Source organism: Monomorium pharaonis, chromosome 4 (genome assembly GCF_013373865.1).
Source record: "Monomorium pharaonis isolate MP-MQ-018 chromosome 4, ASM1337386v2, whole genome shotgun sequence".
In the NCBI taxonomy this organism is placed as follows: domain Eukaryota; kingdom Metazoa; phylum Arthropoda; class Insecta; order Hymenoptera; family Formicidae; genus Monomorium; species Monomorium pharaonis.
The window spans coordinates 12,455,934-12,468,962 of NC_050470.1; the positions used below are offsets into that span (position 1 = coordinate 12,455,934).

General features: G+C 36.1%; 1 protein-coding gene across 2 annotated transcripts in view; it reads left to right on the plus strand.

Moving 5' to 3' along the window:
- Nucleotides 1-13,029, plus strand: part of LOC105836910 (sodium- and chloride-dependent GABA transporter 1) — a 365,264-nt gene that overhangs the window by 241,139 nt on the left and 111,096 nt on the right. The window lies entirely within an intron of this gene.

Consider the following 13,029-nt stretch of genomic DNA (forward strand, 5'->3'; position numbering starts at 1 on the left):
CCATTTTTGCAAAAAGTGATATAAAACAAAATCCGTACGTCTTTCTCGAGCTTTTTATATGTAAAACTAAAAAAACTTTTAATTTTTGTTCTAAGTTCAAAATTGGAGGAAAAACTTTTCTGGCCGCGAAGCACTTCGTGTCGGCGAGCATTACCAACCAGCTGCACAATTAACATTTTGTTTTTAATTGCCTTATAAAAATTTATTCTCACACTTCGATGTATACGCAATAAAGACCCATAAACATATTTTTTATTTTTGTCATTGTTTTCCCGGAAAAAATTCTTAAAATTAGGTTACTTTTCGACGCTCTAGAGTGGTTTAACCCCTTAAGAAAAAGAAAGAATATATCGTCAATGTACCGAAAACTTTCATTAATTTACTATATTCACAATTACGATAAAAATTAGATTATTTGAAGATTCCATAAGTTTCTATCGCTTTCTCTCTTTCGACTTTCTCAGTCACAGAAGTTTATTACGCTTTTAATTAGTCCCTATCTATGCTAAATAATTTTGTTAAGTAATTGCAAATGTACGTAACGACGCGAGTTTAGGCGCGGTGCGGCGGGACATGAGGGCGGCGAAGCACAGGCAGCGGCGCCGCTTCTTCTCCTTCCCCCCGGCGTCGGCAGCCAATGTTTGACACAGTAGGCCGCGCTACGACTCGAGCGGCTCGGCTCTTCCTACGGCGCGCCGCGGCGCGCTTTCATTCGCACAATTTGAAAAACTAATACCTCGATTATTTGTAGACCTAACCCAAGAAAATATTAAACCTGTTTGTTCTTCTCAATCCCTCAATCGTAATTGTGAACAGTAAATAATAAAAGCTTATCAAACATTCAATTTGAAAAATTAATACCTCGATTATTTGTAGACCTAACCCAAGAAAATATTAGACCTGTATGTTCTTCTCAATCCCTTCTACCTTTTTTACGAGTAATGGTCTACGTGCTTTGGGACACCCTGTATATATATAGGGTGTCTTAAAGCACGTGGGTCAATTCTCGTAAAAAGGTAAAAGGGATCGAGATGAACATAAAAGTCCAATATTGTCTTGGGTTAAGTCTGCAAATAATCAAGATATTAACATATGGAATTCTCAAATAATCTAATTTCTATCGTAATTGTGAACAGTAAATAATAAAAGCTTATCAAACATTCATAATAGATTTTTTCCGTGTTATGGCTCAAGCGGATCGAGCTCTTCCCTTGGCGCGCTCTCATTCGCATAATTTGAAAAATCAATACCTTGATTATTGGTGGACCTAACCAAAAACTTAACCCAAGACCTAACCAAAGACAATATTGGACTTTTATGTTCATTTCGATCCCTTTTACCTTTTTACGAGCATTGACCCATGTGCGTTGGGACACCCTGTATATATTATATGTATACTATATGAATGTGTGCGCGTAATTTATCTCTTTCTCTTTCTCTCTCTTTTTCTTTGTGTAAGTAATGCTTTCCTTCTTTTGTTTTCATTTAATACATAGTTCTAATTTAGAGCTCTATTTTAAAAAATGTAATGTTAATTAATTAGTATTATTAACTTTAGAGCTAAAGTATAGATGATTACAGGATATCACAGAATAATTAAATGTAAGAGAGAGGAAAGAGAGAAAAAGAGAGAAAGAGTAAGAGAGAGAAAGAGAGAGAGAGGGGGGGGAGACAAAGTCAGAGACAGAAAAAAAACTTTTTAAAGAGAGAGGTAGAGTGAAGAAAAACAGTTATCAAATAAAACTTTTGATAATTCGCATATTTTATTTATTTGACAGATACTTCGCATACTTTACATATTTAATACATATTTGACAGATACGTATTTAAAAAAGAAAATTTAAGGAAAAAGAAGCAGAAACAGCAAAGAAGGAAAGAGAGAGAAAGAAAATTAAAAAGAAAGAAGAAAAGAAAGAAAGAGGGAGAGAAAGTTAAAAATAGCACAGACAAAAATAAGAAAAAGAGTAAAGTAAGGGGGCTTCTAGTCCTGACCGCGCAATTTGAAGGCTGCGGCTTGCATGCTTCGATGGCTTTCCTCGCCGTGCGGCTTCTGGCTTCTGCTGGGCCGGATCGAGGTTGATCAGGCCCCGTCCGGCTTATTCCTCAAGGCCGTGACTACCGCTCCTGCTGAGGTTTCCTCTACCTTGGCCGATGTGCATAAGGGAGCGCTCTTTTTCCTCGGCGTCGTCTCTGACGGCACCTGGTTGCTTTGCTCCTTTCTCTCCTACTCTACAAGACATAACGGCAGTGTCTGCCCTACGACTTTCCTTACGTATCTCGGTATTATCCTTAGATACTTGACCTGATTCGTGGTCCTTCAGCTGTCCGGGGCCCGTCGTTCGGTCGTCTTGACTTCCCATTGACAGTCCCTCGATGGCTGTTCCATAATTTACAATTGGTCATTTTGGCACACCACTCCACCTCCTCGCTGTTAATATCTAAACTCTAAATTAAATTAGCCGAAAAAAGGAAGTGGCCGCCACCCCCCTCGAGATAAGGCGCGGCCTTAAATGACTTTTCCCGGCGGGGTCATTCTGGCTCTTGTGACGGACGGAAAACGTCACAACGTTTACAAGCAGTAATTGATTAAAAAACGTTAGTGTTTATTACTAGGGAGTAATCGTACTTTAAAACTTTACTTTAGCGATGTGATTGGATCTTTCTTCACGACAATATATTGAAGTAAATAAAAACCGTAAAATATGCAATTTTTTACGTAATCTTTAAACTCAATTTGTTGTTAGAAAAAGTGAATTTATAAAAAAAGTAATAGTACCTAATATTCGAAAGTACAGACTTTCAGCTTTCTATTGTTTTTTTGCAGAGCGCTGTACGTTAATCTATTTGAGTGGCACTCAGTGTACACAGTTCAAATCGACATGGTGCATTTGCACACACTTGGACACAGTGAGAAATAACTATACCGAGGAGGTGGAAAAGGGGCCGACGGTTCCCCTTGCACCCCCGTGTGTGTGTGTGTGTGTGTGTGTGTGTGTGTGTGTGTGTGTGTGTGTGTGTGTGCGCGCGCGTGTGTGTGTGTGTGTGTGTGTGTGCGTGCGTGTGCGTGTGTGTGTGCGTGTGCGCGTGTGCGCGCGCGTATGTATGTATCCATTTCTTTTCGTTTTCCAACTGAATGATGTGCAATCTATTTGAATAATAAGTGATAAAAATCAAAATAACCATTTTTTTCTTAAAATCTCAATAACTTGGTCAAAAAAATCGCATAGCGATGAATAACCACTCAAAATAAAGAGAAAAAATCCGGCTGTAAAATGTAAGTAACAAAAAGTCTTCGCGATTTTTCCACAGAAGGTGTAATGCAAAGTTGCATAAAAATGTTTATTTTGAAGGGTCAAGCTTTATTATTGTGCTATTTTGTGAAAAAAAGATAATTGAAATCATCAAAATTTATTTAAAAGTATAGAGTTCAAGCTTTAAAATGCTTTTTAGAAAATAAAAATTCGATAACTTTTTATAAGTTGTAAGCAATCAAAATCAAACTGACCTCTTTATATTCAAACGTCGATAACGGTAGACAAAACCGCACAGCGATGAACGACCATTCAAAATTATAGGAAAAAAATCCTGCTGTAAGATGCAAGTAGCAAGTAGTCGCGATTTTTTCCATAGCAATGCAGCAAAATTGTATAAAAATTTTTATTTTGACAAGTCAAGCTTTATCATTGTGCCGTTTCGTTAAAAAAAAAGATAATTGGAATTGCCAAAATCCTTCTAAAAATAGAGAGTTCAAGTTTTAAAATGCTTTTTGGCAAATAAAAATACAATGATTTTTCGCGATGTTACATTTACTTGAAATTATATATAAAAATTTTGACACAAATGTTCTGTTACGTCCAGCCTTATAAGATTTAATTCTTTATTCGGTAGGAAGGATATTTCAGGGAGAACAGGTAAGGCAGGGAAGAACGTAATAGTAGAACAAAACGTATAGAATTCCCGTAGGCACACAGTTTAAGGAGGGTATGTGCCTCGGGTCGAACGCACTTTTTATGACTCAAAAATATAGGTCAACGTGCCGATAGGTCCGCTATAACCCGTTTCGAGTCGTGCGTCCGTCGGTCCAAGTTTCGAGTCAACGAATTGAATCGCTTTAACTCGGGATCGGACCAGGTGCAGTCTTTGTTCGGGATGAGGAGGGGTAGTTATAGATTTAAATAAATGATAAAATTTATGTAACAAAAAAAAAATAAAGTATTTATTCTAAATTTTCCAAAATGTTATAAGAATATAAATAGGCGCTGAAGTCGTGATTTAACATAATTTGTTGGCTATGAATTTATAAAGATTAAATTATAAGAATGGTTCTAAATAAATTTCGCAAGAGTTTACAAAGTTTAAAAATACGCAAAGGGTTATAAAAATAGATTTTCGATTGAGTTTACAAAAGTTTTAAAGTTTAACAAAGGGTTATTAATAAAATTTTAAAAAACACAAAGGTTATTAATATAAATTTCGGAAGTGTAAAACTAATGGGCAGCTTTTTGTTTGTGAGTTACATTATATCTTAAGTAATTCGGAGAGGGAAGGTTAGGAAAGTGCAGACTCTTGAAAATTAAAACCGTGAATTGTTGTTTGGACTCTCGAACACTAAGGGCGGAATTCGCGTACCGGAACGGCCGGTCGGACTCTCGAGCAACAGCCTCTGAATCCGCATACCGGAACGGCCGGTCGGACTCTCGAATGACCGTCTCTGAATCCGCGCACCGGAACGACCGGTCGGACTCTCGAGCTGCAGGGCTCGCATCCGCAAACCGGGTAAAGAAGGGGGACGAAAAACTCTAAGAGATAATTATTTATAAATAATAGGAGGGTGTCTTAAAGAATTAAAACAGAAGAGAGTAGATGTGTAACATAAAAACAAAAGAAATTGTGATTGTGGGACTTACTCATTACTGGTTCTCGAATAGATCCGTTGGAATCGAAAGGATTTCTTGACTGGATGGAACGGCACTAAACTTTATTCGCGCACTGATTCTACATGATTATTTCTATTACTATAAACTGACTACTAACTGCTACTACTATTATTACTGACTGCTCAACTATTACTGACTATTACTGTCCCTGCTTCTATTACTGACTATAACTATTATAATTACTCTCTTCAAGATTTGGTATTATATATACAGAGTCTTACAAGGGAAGGATCCAGATATAGGTGGTTCAAATATTCTAATTGGTAGGATTCTTTTTCAGGATTGTGTGGTGGGTGAATTCTAAGTTTTCTTATTGGAGAAATAGTTTTCCCTCTTTGACCAATCATACGTTGAGTACTCTGTCGAAAGTTTCTCTGTTTCCTCCCACATTCTTTCAATTTTATCGAAAGGATCCGACCTATCGCGTAGGTTATCTTCCCTTTGGGTTTAAGAGATAAATAATCTTTTTCTATCGTGCTAGACGTGCTACGGTATGGTTTGCAGATGGAGGAAACGGTTATTTATTTTTTGCTTATGTTTAGATACTTTATTACTCATTTTTTTGTGAGGAAACGTGAAACTTTGCTTAGATCCCATGTTTGTTTTTGAATTTCTATCTTCAGAATTTATTATTTGTTGACTCAATATTCAAAAGGAGTCGGAATTATCTACTTGATCGTTTCGTCCATCTATGTTTGTCATTACGTTTCTAACAGACTAATCCTAGACGCATAAAAAATTATCGGAGACCGTTGAAACGGAATTTCTTTTGTAAATTATTTGTTTTTCTGACGAAGGGAAATCGTGGAGTCTGCCGGACGTAACAGTTCCTATACGATAATTTTGTTGACCAGTGTATATACACTTTTAAAAAATTTAAATACATTAATATTTTTATACACAAAACTTACACTAACAAAATATTTTTTTTTATTAAAATGTATTTAAATAGGTTTTATTTTTCTAGTTCCTGTTTCTTTTATTAAATTTAAAAATTTGCTTGGCACTGCTTTATTTTTTAATCGACTGATAAATTTTTGCTACTTTGTTCTCTTCATTTCAAAGCAATTTTCCTCAAAATAACGCATACGCTTGCTAGAATATATACAAAGTATACAAAAATTGCATGTACACACCCAACCACATAATAATATTATTAAATGACGTACGTTATATAACATAAATAAATTGTAAGAATGTTCTGTGGATATCACAACTGAGTGTATATATTCTAATATATGTACTTATATTATTTTATAGGAAATATATGAAAAATTTGTGTGTGTGTGTGTGTGTTTGCACGTGCAAACACTTATCAGAGTCAATTTTGGCGTTCTTTATTTTACAACTTTCAAGCCACTGCTGACGAATAATTCTCTTTAGAGAATCAGAATAATTTAATATTTTTTGTGCGTCCATTGTCAGTACGGTTGTTACAATTTTTTATGCAACACGCTGGCATTTCCAAGGTTGGGAAGTAACGAGTTACTTGTAACGAAATTACAGTTACTTCTTTTATGAGAATAGCAATGACTGTAATACAAATGAGGACGAAATAGAAATAAATTTTAGCGATGTGGAAGTAGAAAGTACCGACGATATAGATATAGATATTGATACTGAAAATATGGATATTGAAATTCCATGTAAAAAACAAGATTTCAGTGCGAATAAATATAATAAAAATAATATGTAAGCTTTAAAATACTTTTATACGAATTAATAAACAAATATTTTGTTTCATAAAATATAATTTTTCATATTTATTTAATTTGCACTATCTTTTTTATTTATTTAATTTACACTAAATGATTTCGGATTAACAATAGTAACTAATAGTATGTAAAAATAATATACATTCGTTTAAATATGCAAAAAAGTGTGGATATTGCGAAACACACGAAATAAGTAAGAAGTTTATGGATATTTTTAATTTTTAACATTAAATTCGTTGTTCTCTCGATTTCCTATATCGATTAAAAAAAAAACGTCTCGATACGTGCATCCGTTGCTGAAAAAATGACTTTTTTGCAGCGCGAGCGAATTTGAAGCGCGGATTCACTTTTGCTCCTCGCGCTCAAGGCTATCCCCACCCTTTCACTTTCAGCCGCAGCGGCGAAATTCGCGATACTCTTTTAACTGTTTTTCAAGTCGGTATGTTATATAGTTTAGCTGCAAATAGCGACTAACTTTGACCTTTAATATCTCCGAACCTAATCAAGATATTTTAAACTGGTTAAGCTCAAATTAATCAGGGTTTGCAACACTATTAATGTGTGAAAAAAACATTTGTCTCCGATCAAAATCGTCGAAGAAATTCTATTTGTGTATAAGCTCAAAATTTTCAAAAAATTCTAAAAGGATAAAAAAATGGAACTTTTTAAAATTTTTTTTGTTTAGAAGGTTCCCGAGAATTCGTTAAAAAATCAGCGCCTACATGATGGTTTTTTTATAGACGCGGCATTTGATCACGTTTTCAATTTTTGTAAATTAAGGAATTGATTGTGCGAAAACTATTCGACGGATCACGAGCGGCTTTGGAATATAAGTTAAGAATAGTTTGAACTTTCCTAATCTACATTTTCATTAATAACAACTAATGTTTACCTTGATTACCAAGCGCTTAAAAAAAGGCTACATTTTTAATCGGTTTTTTCTATTTTGCAATGCAAATATACAAATTTTTTATTTGAAAACGCACTTTTCTTGTAGAAAACATTAAGATAAATAAAAAATGTTCTGTACAATTTTTTCGTCAGAGGCTTTGTTTTCAAATCACAACGAGAAGTTTGAGCAAAAAAAGCTATTTTTTGCGATTTTTTCAAGCTTGTGCGATTTAAAAATATTTCCCATAGTTTTTGGTTTGACGCACGTCGATATTCTTATTATGTATGTTATTTAGGATGTGAAAGAAATATAAATAATCTGTGAAAGAAAATACCTCAAGTCAAGTTCAAAAAGTTACTTTTTCTGTTCCCACAACTGTATTAAAAGAGGTATTTACGAAGAGGAAGCTTCTGTCAGAAATAATGAAGTTCTATGATCCTCTTGGCATTTGTGCACCCTTACTATTCGGAGCAAAATGTATTCTTCAAAAGTTGTAGAAGATGTCGAATCTAAATTGGGATGATCTATTACCAGCAGCTATATAAGAAGAATGGAACGAATTTCAGAGTTACGACGAAATAAGAGTACCTTCTTGTATTCAAATTCACTCATCAGCACAGTTCGAATTGCATGGATTCAGAGACACATCTGAATTATGATACGGGGTGCTGCATTTATGTAATTACCATCGCTGCAGATCAACAAAAAACTGTGCGCCTTTTGTGTGCAAAATCTCGAGTAGTACCACTGAAAAAGGCTACTATTTCACGTCTGGAATTATCGGCTGCGCTGATCTTAGCAGAACTGACACAAAAGGTGAAGCAAGCGCTGAACATTCAATTTCGAAAGATTACACTATGAACTGATTCCACGATAACGTTGTTATCGTTGTTAACGTTGTTATAGTAATATTCGTTCGACACCTGCACGATTCTCCACCTTTGTAGCCAACAGGGTGGCTCGAGTTTAGGAATTTATGTCACCAACACAATGGAAACACGTTCCTGAAGACTTAAATCCAGCAGATCTTGTCTCACGGAGGTGTTCGCTAAGCACTCTAAATTCTTGTGATACATGTTTTAACGGACCGCCTTTTTTACATACTCAGGAATCAAATTGGCCGTCCTCCGTATTAAGCCAAGTCAACTTAGACATATCCGATCTAGAATTAAAATCGCCTGAACGCACTGTTGCCTGCAACATGATTTCTGACGAGTTGACCTGTCGATATTCTAACTATAAACGATTGATACGGATGAAGTCGTGGATCTTGAGATTTGTCGCAAACTGTAAAGGACACGATGCAATCAAAGTCTCTGGACCGAGTGAGTCCCAGATGCGCACAGTAATAAACGGACACAGTAGGCTGAGTAAAACGGACACAGTAACAAACGGACACATACCAAACGAACACAGTAATAAACGGACACAATAACAAACGGACACAGACCAAATGTGCACAGTAACAAACGGACACAGTGCGAAACGGACACAGACCAAATGCGCACAGACCAAACGGACACAGTAATAAACGGATACAGTAACAAACGGCTACAGACCAAATGCGCACAGTGCGAAACAGACACAGTCGCAAAATCATGTGGTGCAGAGAATGCTTTGCACCCTCCCCCCCACACACAGGGGGGTGCAAGGGGGACTTCGCCCCCCCTCCCGCACCCATCCCGTTTAAGTCTTAACCTGTACATGGGCCCATGTACATTGCAAAGTAAAGTCCACATAGGTTAACGACTTGTGGCTCCAGCAGACCAGCGCAATTCTGTCGCGCGCGACAGTTCTTCGCCCCCCCCCTCCCGCACCCATTCCGTCGGTAGCGGTGCCTTGAAAAGTCGCAACCCATGTGGTAAGTTTGTGCGCATTTGGACTGTGCGCATTTGGTCTGTGTGCATTTGGTCTGTGCGCATTTAATCTGTGTCCGTTTGTTACTGTGTCCATTTCACTCAGCCTACTGTGTCCGTTTATTACTGTGCGCATCTGGGACGCTCCCTCTGGACCACTACGGACAACAGAATTAGACAACGCCATGAAGGTGTTGCAAGGCATCAGTTGGCATACTCTACCGCCCAATTACCCTCATTTTAGAAGGTTATGGGAGGTTGCCGTAAAGGCAGCGAAACACCTCAAACAAAGTCTGGGCTCTATTGCCTTCACAATTGAAGAATTGACGACGATTACGCCTCAGGTAGAGGCATGCATGAACTCTCAACCACTGACACCGATGTCAGCAGATCCCGTGGATTTAGAAGCATTTAACACCGGGCCATTTTATAATTAGTGCACCGTTCAATGGCATACTAGCACCAGATCTAACTGACATCAAATTAAACAGATTGTCGCGTTCGCAATTGCTACAACAACAACTCCAACTATTTTGGAAAAGATGGATTACCGAATACTTATCAGAGCTTCAGTCACGGGTAAAATGGACACAAGCCAAGGACAATCTGCGAGTTGGAACCATGATATTACTCAAGGATCTACTCAAGGACCTACTACCGCCGATGAAATGGCCATTAGGTCGCATCACGGAAACTCACGCAGACGCCAATGGATTAACGCGGGTTGCCATAATAAAAACTGCTCGTGGTGTTACAAACGAAACATTACCAAATTATGTCCGTTGCCGATGGAACAGTAATTATCTGTATTTGTTATGACCAGCTTATTTTTATTCTAGAATTGGTGTTATATTAACATAGTTTATATTGAGTCAGTTACAGTAGCTGTTGTAATTTAGTTTGGATTCAGTCAATCAACATCTCTTTATTTTGAGATTTTTATTTCAAGGCGGTTGGGATGTTCGCGCGCGTTTACATATTGCTAACGCCGATCGCGGTCGTTTGGTGCTCTCATCGGTGAGCATGCGCGGAAGAAGAAAGTTAGCTGCAACCGTAGCCTAAGAGGTCGTAAACCAACCAAAAGAAAGACACAGAAGAATAAGCACGTGCGTTGGCAGTATTGCAAAAATGGGACGCGAAAGGGTCGAGCGTACGCGAGAGCAGTGCACGACAGGTTGTCATGTAAAACAGGCCTGTAAAGAGGGCCTCACAATAAAGAAATTGCATTTACACAATCACGAAGTTTTATCCGCCGCAGAGCTCAAGCCTTCCACTCTACCAACGTAAAACATATCAAAGTAAGTGTTGTACTGTATAACTATTCTTTATAGATCTCTCAACCCAACTATTTGTTATGCAGATTACATTGCACATATGACCATAATCCTTCGGTTGAAGCAACCATGTGTAAAAATACTGCAACAAAATGTATTTATTGTAAGAATATGATTGTGATAATTGTATATTTGTGATAACTGTAGCATTTTTTCCGTGTATGTTAAATAATTACACTACAATTAAAAACAATTAAAAAACTTTTAATTAAATATAACAGTTATTCCAAGTTCTGCATCTGTGGAATATATGTGAAACATTTTAGTATCGGTGGCTCTATAATGACGCCACAAAGAGGTTATCTTAACCTTTCGTCTGTAAACGTTTTTTTTGCACTTCTCGGTAAACGGATGTCATTTTCGGCTGATGCTTTAAAAGTTATGATGGAACATTTGAAAAAATCTAAAAAAATCCAGCTAACTCACCATATTATTCTAGTTTAAGTATGAATTGTAATATTTATGAATTATTGAATTGTTTAAGTAGTGTATTTAAATGAGTAAAATGCGTAAAATGTAGTGTTATCTTAAAAAAATCATAACTTTTCAACAAATTACTTGATTTGAAAAATCCAAAAAAGAAATTAAAGCTAAAGAATTATATTTTTAAGAAAAAGATAATAGAATACCGTGTGGAGAAAAAAATGTTTAATTTTTTTACCTGAAAGCAGCGTTTTTTTGTGTAAGTCGTAAAAATGATTTTTCTAATCGTAATAAGCATAAACTTTCTTTTTTTCAATTTTATTGGCTGTAGGAGTACAACAATAATATTGATCATTTTGTAATCATTAAAAACAAAGGAGTATATAATAATGTTTATACAAGACAAACGCTATTAAAGAACGATTTCTTAATAAAAATTTTATTACAAAAATTCATAAATAATTACAAAATGTTAAAAACTTTCGAAAACTTAAAAAATAATAAGAAAAAAATTTTGTTTATTTACCGTTTTCATCAACATTGTCTGTAAACGGAGATCAATATCGTCCAAATAAAATTTCAGCTGTCTGCTACAACGGCTATCATTAGACTGCGACAGCAGCCCTTGGAGGATTCGTTCCTTACCTTAGAATAATTATTTCGGGCATAGTCAAGATCCGCTCCTTTCTCTCATTTCTAAGCTAGTAGCAGCAAGTTAAAAACTCATACATTTTTAAACCAGAGAGTTGACTTCCTTGAGCTACGCAATGATTTAAAAAAATTTTTTTATTTTTTTAAGTTCTATCTTCAACGTCCGCCATTTTGTAAAACGTTTGTCGTAACTCAATTACGGTTTATATAGTTTTTTCAAGAGGAAAGTTTGAGCTTTAATTCGAGCTTTAGTTCATCTCGATACGATAATTTTTGGCGGAGTCGCTATTGAAAGATATTTAAAAATTTGATAAAATTTAGGTGGTCCGTTTTTTTGTTCGTGAGTGTGTTACATAAGTCTTGGGTCTTATCAGATAAATAATGCAATTTCTTATTATGCAGAGCATCAAAAGGAAAAATTTTTTTACTACAAAAGTTCGAACCGGGTCCGCGATCGAACTAATGATCTGAACTACGTCAATCATGATATTACCATCACAGATCTGCTGCTTGTGAAAGCGTACATGAAATCTCGGTATTGCAGCGGAAAAAATCATCACATCTTTGTGTTAGCAAACAAGAATAAATCTGCTAGAAACGCGATTGTCGAATATTATTGTACTTGCGAGAGCGGTTCACATATTATCGGATGTTGCAGCCATATAATGACAATTATATGGTATCTCGACTTATGGACAATACAGTGGTATCAATATATCCAACCCTGATATATGCAATGTGTCCATAACCATATCTAAAAAGCAAAATTAAAAGAGTATATCAAGACGTATATATGGTTCATTCAACGTAAGAGGCACGGGGACTCCCGTTAATCAAGCACCCCAAATCGTGAGAGGCACGGGGACTCATGCTAATTAAGTACCCCAATAGGAATAGATATCTATTACGTTCACACCGTTGTTCCTGAGTAACGTTAAAGGTAGAGAAAACATCTCGCGAAATGGGTCAAAACAGTTAATAAAAACGTTCATGGAGAATGCGAACTTTGAACCCTCGTATCTTAAAGGGCTCAATCTGAAACTTTTAGGGGATTAATATATTATATATAAGTATTGTTTAGCACCAAATTCGAATCGGAATTCAAGGGTGGCGAAAGAAGCTATTTTAGGTCTGTTTTTGGCCTCACTCTTTATATAAATTTTAGCAATAGTTTATATCAATTCAGTCTTGTGATTATTTAAAGCATCTTGTTCCATGATG